The sequence below is a fragment of the Myotis yumanensis genome, unplaced genomic scaffold (assembly GCF_028538775.1).
Source record: "Myotis yumanensis isolate MYYU_CA2020_CCGP unplaced genomic scaffold, mMyoYum1.0.hap1 SCAF_6, whole genome shotgun sequence".
NCBI classification, from domain to species: Eukaryota; Metazoa; Chordata; class Mammalia; order Chiroptera; family Vespertilionidae; genus Myotis; species Myotis yumanensis.
In genome coordinates, this window is record NW_027223757.1 from 84,879,188 (window position 1) to 84,893,316 (window position 14,129).

General features: G+C 45.8%; 1 protein-coding gene across 2 annotated transcripts in view; it reads right to left on the reverse strand.

Moving 5' to 3' along the window:
• The window catches only part of BICRAL (BICRA like chromatin remodeling complex associated protein), a 102,470-nt gene that overhangs the window by 12,823 nt on the left and 75,518 nt on the right, over positions 1-14,129 (reverse strand). The gene's annotated exons all lie outside the window — the stretch shown is intronic.

Sequence of the window (14,129 nt, forward strand, 5' to 3'; positions counted from 1 at the left end):
GAAACATCAAAGATGAGAGAGAATTATTGATGGGCTGCCTCCTGCACGCCCCCTATTGGGGATCGAGCCCGCAATCTGGGCATGTGCCCTTGACTAGTATCGAACCCAGGACCCTTCAGTCCGCAGGCCGATGCTCTATCCACTGAGCCAAATCAGCTAAGGCAGGATGATGTTTGAGGACTCCAAGCTCTTTTTCACTGAAAATATCTGTTACCTCTATAAAGCATTTAAGGTAACACAATAAAGGGCTTTTAAACTACTTTCCACTTTCAATCCTCTATGTTATGCTACTTCATCATGCCTCAGGTTTTCAGAGTTTTTTCTTCAGTTTTCCATTTTGTATAGTGGATTTAGAGTTCAGCCTAACCATCTCCACAGGCGCCTTAAACTGTGACCCTGGCCTAAGTGCAATGTTCTCACCAACCGTTCACGTGTGGGTGCTCACGTAGACCTGGCAACGCCTGACCAACTAAGCTCATGTTAGTTCTGTCCTTACGTCGGAAACGGTCCCCTTGTTCATCCTGCCATTAGCAGGGCAGGGCAGACCTTACACCACTCTAGGTAGACAGACAATAAGTTCTTAGTATGAAAACCCTGGGGGAAAATTCTCCGGTTTTCATGTATTTCCCCCAGCATGTAACTCCACACCCTCCCACTCCAGGGCATCTCTTCCCCAGCGGACACGTGCTGAGGAGAGGCCTGAGCCTCCTCACAAACGTTTCCGGGGGGGACACTAAGGGCCACCCCAGGAAGAAACAAAACAGACAGAAGTTGGGACAGGGCAAGGCTTTGCACGGGACTCTGAGATAACGAGATCAGCAGAAAAACAGAGAAACCAGAATTTATATGGACGGCAGTGTGGCCAGTACACAACGTTTGGAATTCCACCAATACGCCTCGTTCACCGTTCACACGACACAGAAGAACACCATCCTGACTGCTTCAGAGCGCACACCTTTTGTTTTGAGAAAATGCTCTCCCTCTTACTTATCGGACATGACCTGGAATGACTCTTAGCTACTAAACAGTCAAATAAATCAAAATCCATGCATACGTTAAGGGGTAAAACTATAAAGAAAAGCAAGGGAAAAAAGAGAAAAGCAAGGAAGAGATCTCCATAAAAGTCAGGAGAGGCACATGGAAGAGGGTGTTCTGGGGGTGGTGGTAATATTTTATTTCTTGAGTGGCTAAATGGATGGGTATTTGCTCTATAATTATTTAACTGTCCATTTATGTTTTATGCATTTTTTTCTAAATGTGTTCTATTTCACAATACAGAAGAGTAAAAAGAAAAACAATCTAATGTAATGTCAACATTGGAAAATCTGCCATCATTTGAGGGTATAGGCACGGGCGTGTCTGACAACATGGCTGGGTCTGCAGAGGCGTGTCTCCTCTCAGCGCGTTTGGGCCCGTGTTTTACAGCCCCCTGTGGGCCCGTGTGGGTGCTGAGCATCGGCACCTGAGTTCTCAGCCTCTGCTGCCCGTGCTCCTCGCTGCGTCCCTTCCCTTGGGACTAGGACCGTCAATGTAACTGTCACGCTGTGGGGGCAGCAGGAGGTTGGTGGGGGGTAGGCCAGGTGGAACCTGGTCTGGCGCCTATACTGGAGTCCCCTGACTCACCAGGTCTGCATGTCTGGAAAGATCCGCTGTCTCCAGAAGTGCACTGGTTGCTCCCAGTCCACTCACTGCCAGGGCAGGCCTTTTGCTGTCTGGTTCACTGTGGTATCCCAGCACCGAACAGGCCTGCGCCACAGTGAGCACCCAGAAAACAGTTGTTAAATAACAATGAGCAAGGAGCATTCGAGAGCTTGCTCCCGGCATATGCCATCAGATTGGCTCACATAAACTCTTATAAAAACTCTTATCCATGCTCAGCCGGTGTGGCTCCATGCTTGAGCGTTAACCTATAAACCAGGAGGTCACAGTTCAATTCCAGGTCAGGGCACATGCACGGGTCGCGGGCTCAACTCCTAGTAGGGGGTGCGCAGGAGGCAGCTGATCAATGATTCTCATCATTGATGTTTCTATCTCTCTCCCCCTCTCCCTCTCTCCCTCTGAAATTAATAAAAATATATTTTAAAAATCTTATAAAAATAAAAAATAAAAAAAGTGAATGAGGCACACTGTCTCTGGAGTGTGCCTGTGCCTTTCCCTTCCCCTCACCTTCCCCCAGACACCTTACAGCTGCAAAGGTCCTCCTTTTGCCTCTATAACTTATTTCCTGAGCCCACCCTGCTGGCTCACTTTTTCTACGCCTGTGACTTTCTACATAAACTTTCTCTTATAATCGGAAAAAAAAAGAGTGAATGAATTCCACTGCAGCAGAAGTCACAGGGCCTGTCCCTCCTCCCAGTCCAGCTCTCCTCTCCCCAGGAGCCATCAACTTTCTCCTATTCCAGTGATGGCGAACCTATGACACGCGAACTCATTTTTTTGGTTGATTTTCCTTTGTTAAATGGCATTTAAATATATAAAATAAATATAAAAAATATAAGTCTTTGTTTTACTATGGTTGCAAATATCAAAAAATTTCTATATGTGACACGGCACCAGAGTTAAGTTAGGGTTTTTCAAAATGCTGACACGCCGAGCTCAAAAGGTTCACCATCACTGTCCTATTCCTATGCCCACAGATGAAAATCTTCCAGAAATAATATTTATCATTCTGTGGTTTTTACTGAACTCTAAGGGAAGACCTGCTCTTGGAATGTATTTTCTTCACAAATAGAGAAGCTACTTAAGGATATTTGGTTGAGTACTTGGCTCCAAGAACTCTGCTAATATCAATGTACAATTTTAACTCTTTTTTTTTTTTTTTTCCAATACTTAGAAAATATATACTCATTGTCTCTGAACAAAATTATTCAACAACAGAATCTAGTGAAATGAAAAATACAAAAAGAAGGTCAATGCGGGGGGGGGGGGGGCGGGAAATGGGGAAATATGTAATACTTTCAAAGATTTTTTTTTTTTTATAATTTTTATTTCTTAAAGTATTACAAAGAGTATTACATATGTCTCCTTTTTTCCCCCCCTTGACATTCCCCCGGCCCCTACCCCCCGCCCCCCCCGCCCCGTGTCTTGTGTCCATTGGTTAATCTTATATGCATGCATATAAGTCCTTCAGTTGGTCTCTTAATCCCCCCCCCCAACCCTCCCCAGGCTTCCCACTGTAGTTAAACATTCTGTTCAATGTTGCTCTGCTTCTGTATCTACCCCTGTTCATCAGTCCATACTGGTCCCCTTTATTTGTCCCAACCTCACTGGAGTAGTCTCAACCTCAACAGGGCCGTCTGAGACTCACCAGGGCCGTTTCAACCTCACCGGGGCCGTTCCAACCTCACCGGGGTCATCCCTACCTCACGGGGGCCGTTTCAACCTCACCGGGGTCGTCCCTACCACACCGGGGCCGTTTCAACCTGACCAGGGTTGTCCCTACCACACCGGGGCCGTTTCAACCTGACCGGGGTTGTCCCTACCACACCGGGGCCGTTACGACCTGACCAGGGTCGTCCCTACCTCACGGGGGGCCGTTTCAACCTCACCGGGGTCATCCCTACCTCACGGGGGCCGTTTCAACCTCACCGGGGTTGTCCCTACCACACCGGGGCTGTTTCAACCTGACCGGGGTTGTCCCTACCACACGGGGGCCGTTTCGACCTGATCGGGGTCGTCCCTACCTCACGGGGGCCGTTTCGACCTGACTGGGGTCGTCCCTACCTCACGGGGGCTGTTTCAACCTCACCAATTTTAACTCTTTAGACCCCATGAATTATCATGACACCATGAATCAGAATACTTAATATGTTAATTTCAATCTCTGTGGTACACTTTGAAAGAAGCCAATTACAGATTAGATGATCCAACTAAAAGTTTGGTCATCAATGTATTCTTTAGATTGACTTATGACCAAAATTTGTGAACAAAAAGGGTCCTGGAAAGTGTCCTTGCAAGGTGATCTGATCATAAATTCCTAAGTGGGCAGCCCTGGCCGGCTTGGCTCAGTGGATAGAGCGTCGGCCTGCAGACTGGGGGGTCCCGGGTTCGATTCCGGCCAAGGGCACATGCCTGGGTTGCAGGCTCGTTCCCCATTGGGGGGTGTGCAGGAGGCAGCCAATCAATGATTCTCTCTCATCATTGATGTTTCTATCTCTCTCTCCTTCTCCCTTCCTCTCTGAAATCAATAAAGAAATATATTTTTAAAAAAATTCCTAAGTGGGCAGGTAATGGTGGGAAGCCACCCCCAGACTTAAAATGTTTTAGTAAAAGGTTTGTCTTTCTTTAAGTAAGCCCTGTCCATTGTTTTTATGCATCCAGGTTTACACACATTTGATATGAGCCATAACCACCCTCAAGAGAGCACACAATCTTGTTAGCAATCCTGTAATCCAGGCCCCACCTTGCTTTCTCCCATCCTCATGTAATCTTTCTTATATTCCCCCTTAATCTCAGATGCATAAAAGAGCTGCAAAACTGTCATTTTGGGGGAGCATCTGAGATCTTGCTCCTGGCATATGTCCTCAGTTTGACTCAAACTCTTGTAAAAATTAAAAACAAATAAATAACAAATTAGCAAGATGATATTTATCCAACAACAGGCATTTGCTGAATGAGAGAAACTATTTGGGAAGTGCCCAACCACACCCTCCCCTGGGAAACGCCCCACTGCCACAGAGCTGTGCCAGAGCCAGCGGGTTAGAGGACACACAGACGAGTTACCTGCCAGAGGGGCGAAGAGCTAAAATCCAGGGAAGGAGCACCTTTTCTTCCATCTAAAAGTGCCAAGCCTGCCAGGGGAGCAGAGGGGCGTCTTTTTTATTTTGGCATCTGGTACAGAGCAGCAGAGGCCCTGCATGCCACCTACTCGTGTCACCCACAGCCCTATCCTCTGCCCACGAGGGGCCAATCAGACTCTCTCCTGGGAATTTAGAATGGGGGTGGGGGTGGGGGTGGGGGAGGGGAGGAGAGGTAAATACCCAAGCGCAGTGGTTCTTTAATGCAAGTTTATAGACTGATTGTATCAAGATCACCTGGGGTGCTTCTGAAAGACAAAGTTTCTGGGTTCTGATCACAAAGATCGATTCAGAAGTCCAATGTGGGGCTTAGGCTTTTAGACGTTTAAAAAGCTCTCCGGGTGATTTGAATGCACTGCTAAGTTCTGAAACCACTGCACTTGTAGTCTCTGTTACATGCTGGGTAATATGTAAAGCTGGCCTGGTGGCCATGTCGGTCCAGCTAAGAGTGGGAGAGAGTGAGGAAGGACAGAGAAGCGGCCACACTGTCTCGAGGAGGCCGAGGGAGCAGCATGAGACTAGTTTCCGACCCTTAGAAGGAGCTGCACTCTACTAGTATTTTCTGGACATTCCCCTTGTTTTGCGAAATGTGTTAGGGTGAGTTTCTTTTTTTATTTTATTATATATTATTTTATTTATTATCTTATTTTATTATTTTATCTTTCTTTTATTTTATTGTTTAAAGTATTACAAATAGTAGTACATATGTCTCATTTTTTTCCCCATTGACCTTCCCCCGGCCTCCCCTAACCCCCGGCACATGCCCTCACCCCCCACCCCAGTGTCTTGCGTCCATAGGTTATGCTTATATGCATGCATACAAGTCCTTTGGTTGATCTCTTACCTCCCACCCAACCCTCCCCAGCCTTCCTGCTGTAGTTTGACAGTCTATTTTATTGTTTTTGGGGGGTGAGTTTCTGATAGTTGCAACCCAAAGTACCATGACGGAGACATCTGGGTATCAACTGTATATACAGTACTGTGGTAACCACAGAGAAGGTGGCTGAAGAATACCAAACTCAGTCTTTGTCCTCTCAAAGTTTACCATCCATAGAAGATATAAACAAGTGAAAGAATATTCCGTGTTCATGGATTGGTAGAATCAACATCATTAAAATGTCCATACTACCCAAGGCAATCTACAGATTCAATGCAATCCCTATTAAAATACCAACAGCATACTTCACAGATCTAGAACTAATACTACAAAAATTTATTTGGAACCAAAAAAGACCCCAAATAGCTGCAGCAATATAGAGAAAGAAGAACAAAGTTGGAGGAATCACAATGCCAAATATCAAGTTATACTACAAAGCCACTATAATCAAAACAGCCTGGTATTGGCACAGGAACAGACATATAGCTCAATGGAACAGAACAGAGACCCCAGAAATCAACCCAAGCCATTACACTCAATATTTAACAAAGGAGGCAAGAACATACAATGGAGTAAAAAAGTCTCAATAAATAGTTTTGGGATAATTGGACAAATATATGCAAAAAAATGAAACTAGACCACCAACTCACACCATACACAAAAATAAACTCAAAATGGATAAAAGCTTTAAACGTAAGTCGGAAACCATAAAAATCCTAGAAGAAACTATAGGCAGCAAAATCCCAGACATCTCTTGGAGCAATATGTTTAAGGATACAACTCCTAGGGCAAAGGAAACTAAGAAAAAATAAACAAACGGGACTATCTATCTTCTATAATAATAAAAGGGTAATATGCTAATTAGACCGTTCGTCCTTCCTGAGGAAGCCAGGGCCGGAGGGAAGCAGCGTGGGTCCCGGGTGCCTGCCGGCGGCCAGAGGAGGGAAGCCTGGGTCCCAGGTGCTGGAGGGAAGCCGGTGCCAACAGCTGGAGGAAGAAAGGCCGACTCTTGCACGAATTTTCGCACATCGGGCCTCTAGTATAAAAATAAAAAGCTTCTGCCCTAGCTGGTTTGGCTCAGTGGATAGAGTGTTGGCCTAAGGACTGAAGGGTTCCAGGTCCGATTCTGGTCAAGGGCACCTGTCCGGGTTGCAGGCTTGATCCCCAGTGTAGGGCGTGCAGGAGGCAGCCGATCAATGATTCTCTCTCATCATTGATGTTTCTATCTCTCCCTCTCCCTTCCTCTCTGAAATCAATTAATAATAAAATAAATAAATGAATAACTTATGCACAGTAAAAGAAACCATCAACAAAACGAAAAGGGAGTCCACGGTATGAGAACATATTTGGCAATGATATATCTGATAAACGGTTAATATCCAAAATATATAAGTGACTCATATAACTTAACAGGAGGAAAACAAACAATCCAATCAAAAAATGGGCAAAGGACCTAAATAAACACTTATCCGCCCTAACTGGTTTGGCTCAGTGGATAGAGCGTCGGCCTGCGGACTGAAAGGTCCCAGGTTCGATTCCGGTCAAGGGCATGTACCTTGGTTGCGGGCACATCCCCAGTAGGGAGTGTGCAGGAGGCAGCTGGTCAATGCTCTCATCGATGTTTCTAACTCTCTATCCCTCTCCCTTCCTCTCTGTAAAAAATCAATACAATATATTAAAAAAATAAACACTTATCCAAAGTGGACATACAGATGGCCAAGAGGCATATGAAAAAATGCTCAAAGTCACTGATCATCAGAGAGATGCAAATTAAAACGACAATGAAGTATCACCTCACACTTGCCAGAATGGCCACCATCAACCAATCAACAAACGACAAGTGCTCGCGAGGATGTGGAGAAAAGGGAACCCTCTTACTCTGCTGGTGGGAATGCCAGTGGTGCAGTCATTATGGAAAACAGTATGGAGTTCCCTCAGAAAATTAAATATGAAACTGCCATTTGACCCAGTGATCCCACTTCTAGAAATATATCTTAAGAATCCAGAAACACTAATCAAAAAGAATGTATGCACCCCTATGTTCATAGCAGCACAATTTACAATACTAAGATCTGGAAACAGCCCAAGTGCCCATCAGTAGGTGAGTGGATAAAAGAGCTGTGATACATTTATATCATGAAATACTATGCAGCATTAAAAAAGAAGAATCTCTTACCCTTTGAGACAGCATGGAGGGACCTGGAGAGTATCATGCTAAGTGAAATAAATCAGTCAGAGAAAGATAAATATTACATGATGGCACTCATGTGGAATCTAAGTAAACTGATGAACGGAGTGGATCCAGAGACACGGAAGCATGGAACAGAGTGTGGAATCTCGGAGGGAAGGAGGGGGGGGGGGTGGGTAGGTGGGAGGTAATCAACCAAAGGCCTTGTATGCATATATGTATAACCCATGGACGCAGACAGTGGGATGGTGAGGGCCTGGGGTAGGGGGGTAAGGGGGACAATGGGGGGAACAAGGGGACATATGTAATACTTACAACAATAAAGATTGAAAAAAAAGTTTACCCTCCAGAAAACACCCAGGCCCACAGCACGCATTTGATCAGTGCCCTGTAATTATGGTCCCACCTCAACTGGGCCCTCTTTCCTGTCCAGCAATCCTTTCTTTCCCCGAGCTGGCTCCTTGGCTCATTCTCCACTGAACGCTATTCTGTTATTTTCAAACCTATAAGCCAGGTGAGAACTCATTTAACTTTCAAAGATACCACCTTTCCTGCACTGGCTTTCATCCTTCCCCCCTCTAGTTACAATGGAAGAGGCATCCCCTTTTTCTACAAAGAATCCCACCAGTGCTCTCGAATTCACGTCCTTCTCCTCTGTCTGCTTTAAAGAAAACTCAAGCCTTTCCCGTTTCTTAAAAAAAATAATTCCTGTGACCCCCACACATCCTTGTAGCTACTGCTGTCTGTTACCTTCATTTTCTGAAAGTTGTCTGTTCTCATCACCACACCTCCCGCTCTCTCCTCGGTCTATTGCAATGAGCTTCTGCACCTACCACTCCATGAAATGAGCCTCCCCAAGGTCAGCTACTGCCTCCTCGTTGCTAAACCCGTCAGCAACGTCTCGATCCTGACCTCCACTGACTTCTCAGAGACTCTTCACTCCTTCACTCCGTAGACCTCTTTCCTCCTACCTGCAACGCTCTCCTTCCCCAGCTTCCAAAATGCTGAATCCTGTTCGTTTTACTCCTCCTTCTGGAACCGTCGGAGCCTCACCTGTGTACTCCTCTTTCTGTGTCCATCCCCTACACGTCGAGGTGCTTTGGGTTCTTTCCCAGCGCTTTTTCTTCTCTGCTTCCACACTCTCCCTGACCCGTTTCATTCACCTCCACTGCTCTGATGACAACTTACATGCTGATGGATCCCATGTCAGCCCCTGTCTTGGTTGGATGCTTTGGAATACTAGTATAAAGCCTTTAACCATAAAACTTTGTTGTCTTACAGGTACCTCAGACTTGACAAACATCCTAAACTCCTAGCTTCCCTTCAAACCACACATGCGCTCTATCTCCGTGAACCTTGTCCCCGTCAGGACCCTGTGTGCCATCCTCACTCCTCACTACAGCCAATCAAGTGGAAGCGCTGTCTAACCTAGCTCAAATCCATTCACTCCTCACCACCTCTCCTGCCACTGGGTGGGGCCAGGTCTTCATGAGTTCATGCTGATTATGACACTGGCTCCTCTAGGTGGCAGACGGGGGCCTGGATGACGGGGCACCTCACAGGGCACCTCACCGGAACACGTTCTCCTTCCCGCCTCTGGAGGACCATGGGCTCCTCGCCAGGCTTTGCATTTGCAGTTCCCATCGCCTTCACTCAGGCCCTCTCTGGCTGGGTAAGTCTTCCTTCTCCCTTAGAAGGTCTCCGTCAAAAACCAGTCTCGAGGGAGGCTTTCCCAAGCATCTCACTTTTAGAGGCTCCTTTCCAGGGCCTGGCACTCCGACCACTTCTACCAGAGGCTGCAATCCTGGCTGGCTGCGGGCTTATCTGTCTGCTTCCCGCCCTGCACGAGATCAGTGTCCCTGGGACTGGCCCAGGGCTGGCATGGTCGGCACTGACTGACTGTTGGATGGCTGAGTCAATGAAGGACACATTTAGCACAGTGAGCAGTTAGGCACCTAGTGGGCAGGACAAACAAAAAGTAGGAGAAGAAATCAAGGGAAGACGGGAAAAGGCTGTATTCTCCCAGAGGCTTTGGGTGGAGCCGGAAGGAGTGGAAGCACTTGGACCTGTTGGAAAAGGACATTCCATGAATGCCCATCAGCAAGGGCCAGAGGCTCACAATGAGTTTGGGTTATTCAGGGCAAATGGGGTCGGCCGGCCTAGCCTGGAGGGTTTCCGACTGCAGAACCTTACTGGCCAGACGGGCAGAGGTCTGTGCTTTCTCCTGTGGCAACAGGAAGCTCCCAGATGATTTGGTTCAGGTCACTACACAAATGTTTTAGGAAGATTAATGTGGTGGAAATCTGGACTTCCAGAGAGCGCAGGCAGATTAATCACCCGGACAATTGTCACAGCTGTCTGCCTGGGTTATGAATGGGCCTTGGGAAGTGTGGAGCCCAGGGGCTCTCTCCCGGTGGCACTTGAGAATCACTTGGGAGCTTTTGAAAAATGCTGACGCCTAGAGCCCTTTCTCCAGACCGTTTAAATCAGAATTTATGGCCGTGAGGCCCAAGAAACCATATTTTTAAAAAGCTCCCTGGGGTGATTCTGTTGCACAGCTAGGGTTCCTCATTTTCAAGGACAGAAATCTAGGGCTCAGAGAATTAAGTAACCTAGACCACAAACCAGTCAGTGGCAAAGCAGGACCTTCGAGTGAGTGCTGACTCCTAATCCAACTCTTGTTTCTTCCAATATATTGCAGGCCCTTCTCTCTTTTTTTAATTTTTAAAAATTTTATTGTTGTTTTTTGGTTTTTTTTTAGAGAGAGAGAGAGAGAGAGAGAGAGAGAGAGGAAGTGAGAGGGAGAGAGAGAGAGAAACATTAATGTGAGAGCTGAACATCGATCGGCTGCCTCCCACACATCCCCTATCGGGGATCAGGCCTGCAACCCGGGCATGTGCCCCGACTGGGAATCAAACCAGCAACCTTTCGGCACACGGGACAATGCCCAATCCACTGAAACACACCGGCCAGGGCTATTGCAGTCCCTCTTAAAGTCTAGCTCAGGGTATGAATGTAGAAAAGGAGATAAATGGAAAGCAGTACAGTATAGAACAGTGGTTGGCAAACTGCGGCTCGAGAGCCACATGCGGCTCTTTGGCCCCTCTTCCACAAAATACCACGTGCGGGCGCACATGTACAGTGTGATTGAAACTTCGTGGCCCATGCGCAGAAGACGGTTTTTGGCCTGGGCGAGTCTATTTTAAAGAAGTGGCGTTAGAAGAAGTGGCGGGTGTTGGTCGGTCGGGCAATGGGCAATGGGAGGAGATGCAGCGCAGGCGGGCCGCAGGATACACGGGGGCGGGGGGCGCGGGGGGGCGATGTGTGATTCATGCACGAGTTGAGGATGGGAGAGTTGGAAGGGGTCGACCTCAGCGAACGTACCTCAATCAGATTGAGGACATTTTTAGCAAAGGCCAGCTTAGGAGTACCCTAATTAAGTTAATAACAATGTACCTACCTATATAGTTTAAGTTTAAAAAATTTAGCTCTCAAAAGAAATTTCAATTGTTATACTGTTGATATTTGGCTCTGTTGACTAATGAGTTTGCTGACCACTGGTATAGAACATCAATTTTTTTTTTTAAAATATATTTTATTGATTTTTTACAGAGAGGAAGGGAGAAAGATAGAGAGTTAGAAACATCGATGAGAGAGAAACATCGACCAGCTGCCTCCTGCACATCTCCCACTGGGGATGTGCCCGCAACCCAGGTACATGCCCTTGACCGGAATCGAACCTGGGACCCTTCAGTCCGCAGGCCGACGCTCTATCCACTGAGCCAAACCGGTTTCGGCAAGAACATCAATTTTCAACTGGTGTGCCACTGCCACACTAAACATCTATGTAGTCAGGGGCACTGAGCTCTTTTCCCTTAGATTGTCAAATAAAAAAATGACAATAGCTAACACAACAATAGTGTGAATGAATCAAAATTATACCTATTTTTTGTCAGAAAAGCAAAAAACATATTTTTTGGTGTCCTGCAGAATTGTAGTAGTTTATGTGTGCATGAGATGAAAAAGGTTGGAAATCGCTGGTATAGACAGCGAGCAGGTAAAGTCTGCCTTTACAAGCACACTCTGAACCTCCATCTCTTTGACTGTGAAATGGAAACAATAGTGTAACTCCAAGGTAAAGATTAGAAATATGTGCAGCCCCTGACACTACCTGTTGTCAATAACATGAGATTAACCAAAGAATTTATATGCATATATGCATAACCCACGGACAATAGTGCAGTGAAGGCCTAGCGGTGGGGCAGAAGGGCGGGGTGGAGAGGGTCAATGAGGGGAAAAGGGGACATCTGTAATACTTTCTATAATAAAGGTAAATTTAAAAAGGTAAAAGCAATTGTTACAAACCAAAAATAAAGAGATAAAACCTATGTTCACGCACAAAATAATATGATCATGATTTTCATTATTATTGGAAAGGATGGATATGAGACATTCAAAGAAAAACTTGTAGGATTTGGAAACTTATTAAAGGTTTAGAAGGGGAGGGAAAACAGAACACAGAGATTTTGAAGTTTGGTTCCACAGCAGGCGAGGCAGGCTGAGCTGGGAGAGGGAAGGAATTAGGGAGGGGCAGGCGGGGCTGCAGACTTCAGTACCCACAGCATGGCAGGTACTACTCACAAGGAATTTAAAACCCACTAAATCATTTTGTGATCTAAGGAGATTTGGACTTAAAATAATTTGTTTACTTTGTAAATCTCCTCCTTTAATCACTGACTTTCCCATATTAATCCATTTACAAGAAAGTTTAAATCCTGGAAATTACTCTCTGCATTAAGAGATTTAAGTTCTCAGAGATCCCTGGAGAAATGCTGAGGCAAGGTAATCACAAGACAAGCCTACAGCCAAAACCGGTTTGGCTCAGTGGATAGAGCGTTGGCCTTCGGACTGAAAGGTCCCAGGTTCGATTCCGGTCAAGGGCATGTACCTTGGTTGTGGGCACATCCCCAGTAGGAGATGTGCAGGAGGCAGCTGATCGATGTTTCTAACTCTCTATCTCTCTCCCTTCCTCTCTGTAAAAAATCAATAAAAAAAAAAAAAAAAAAAAGACAGGCCTACATCTTGTGTCACAAAGTGCTCACAGGAGATGGGAACATGCCAAAAATATAGCAGCTGGCTTATGCAGGCCCCACTGATCACATTTGGCACAACTTAATCATCAAAAAGAATAGTGGAAGCAACAGAGCAAAACACATTAAGTACAAAAGAACACATGCTTTTAGAGATACACAGTAAGTATGACAGATAAACTTACAGGTCTGCATCAGATCCAACATAACATTGGGCATGGGAACGCGAGTGGGGTAAGGACAACACAGGAGTAGTCGGTAAGCACTGAAGCTGACTGAGCGTGGGGCTCATCACACTATTTTGTCTACTTTTATTTATGTTTAAAATTCCCCATAATAGAAAGTTTTCAAATGATGGGGGGAAATCCCTTGTGTTACTAAAAGAAATCAAAAACAAACAAACAAACAAAAAAAACTGGAGGGAAAGAAAAAGCTCTGTTTTATGGAAAAATGCCTCATCCAGTAACTGTAGCTAGGATAACACGATTAGAAAAAATTTTGCCACCACTAATGTAATGTTTGGGTGAGGATCGCCAAAGGAGTCTCAAATCACTGGGTGAGAGGCTGGGGAACAGACAGTCAGGTGGTCCTTTCCTCTCAAAGGAAACAAGGCACATTGAGTACCTTGTGGAGAAACCTGGTGAGGGCCAACTGACCACGTGATCACACTCAGAATCACTGATAATGGGACAAACCACAATCTGGGTCATGCCAAACCATTTAGCCTGAATCTCATCCCAAGGAAACAATCAGATAACGCTATACCGAGGGCCAATCGACTCCATCACTGACCTGGGCTGCTGTAGGCTAAAGAGACATGACAATAAATGAAATCAGTGCCCTCTGACTGGTTTCCAGAGGGAAGCATTATTATAAAGGACATTATTGGCCCACATGGGAGAAATCTGGTACTTTTTTTAGAGTAATGTTACAGTTCTTGGGTGTAATAGTGATATCATGGGTGCGTTGAAGGTTCTTGTTCTTAGGGGATACCTGCTGAGTATTTAGGGCTAAGGGCTCATGAGTGAGAGGCTGATTTACTTTCAAATGTGCAATTACTTTCAAATGATTCAGAGAAAAAAGTATGCGTGCGTGTGTGTCCGGGTGTACAGTGACACAGACACCCACAGATCAAGCAAATGGCGCAAAACCTAAACACCTGGTGAATGCAGGTGAGT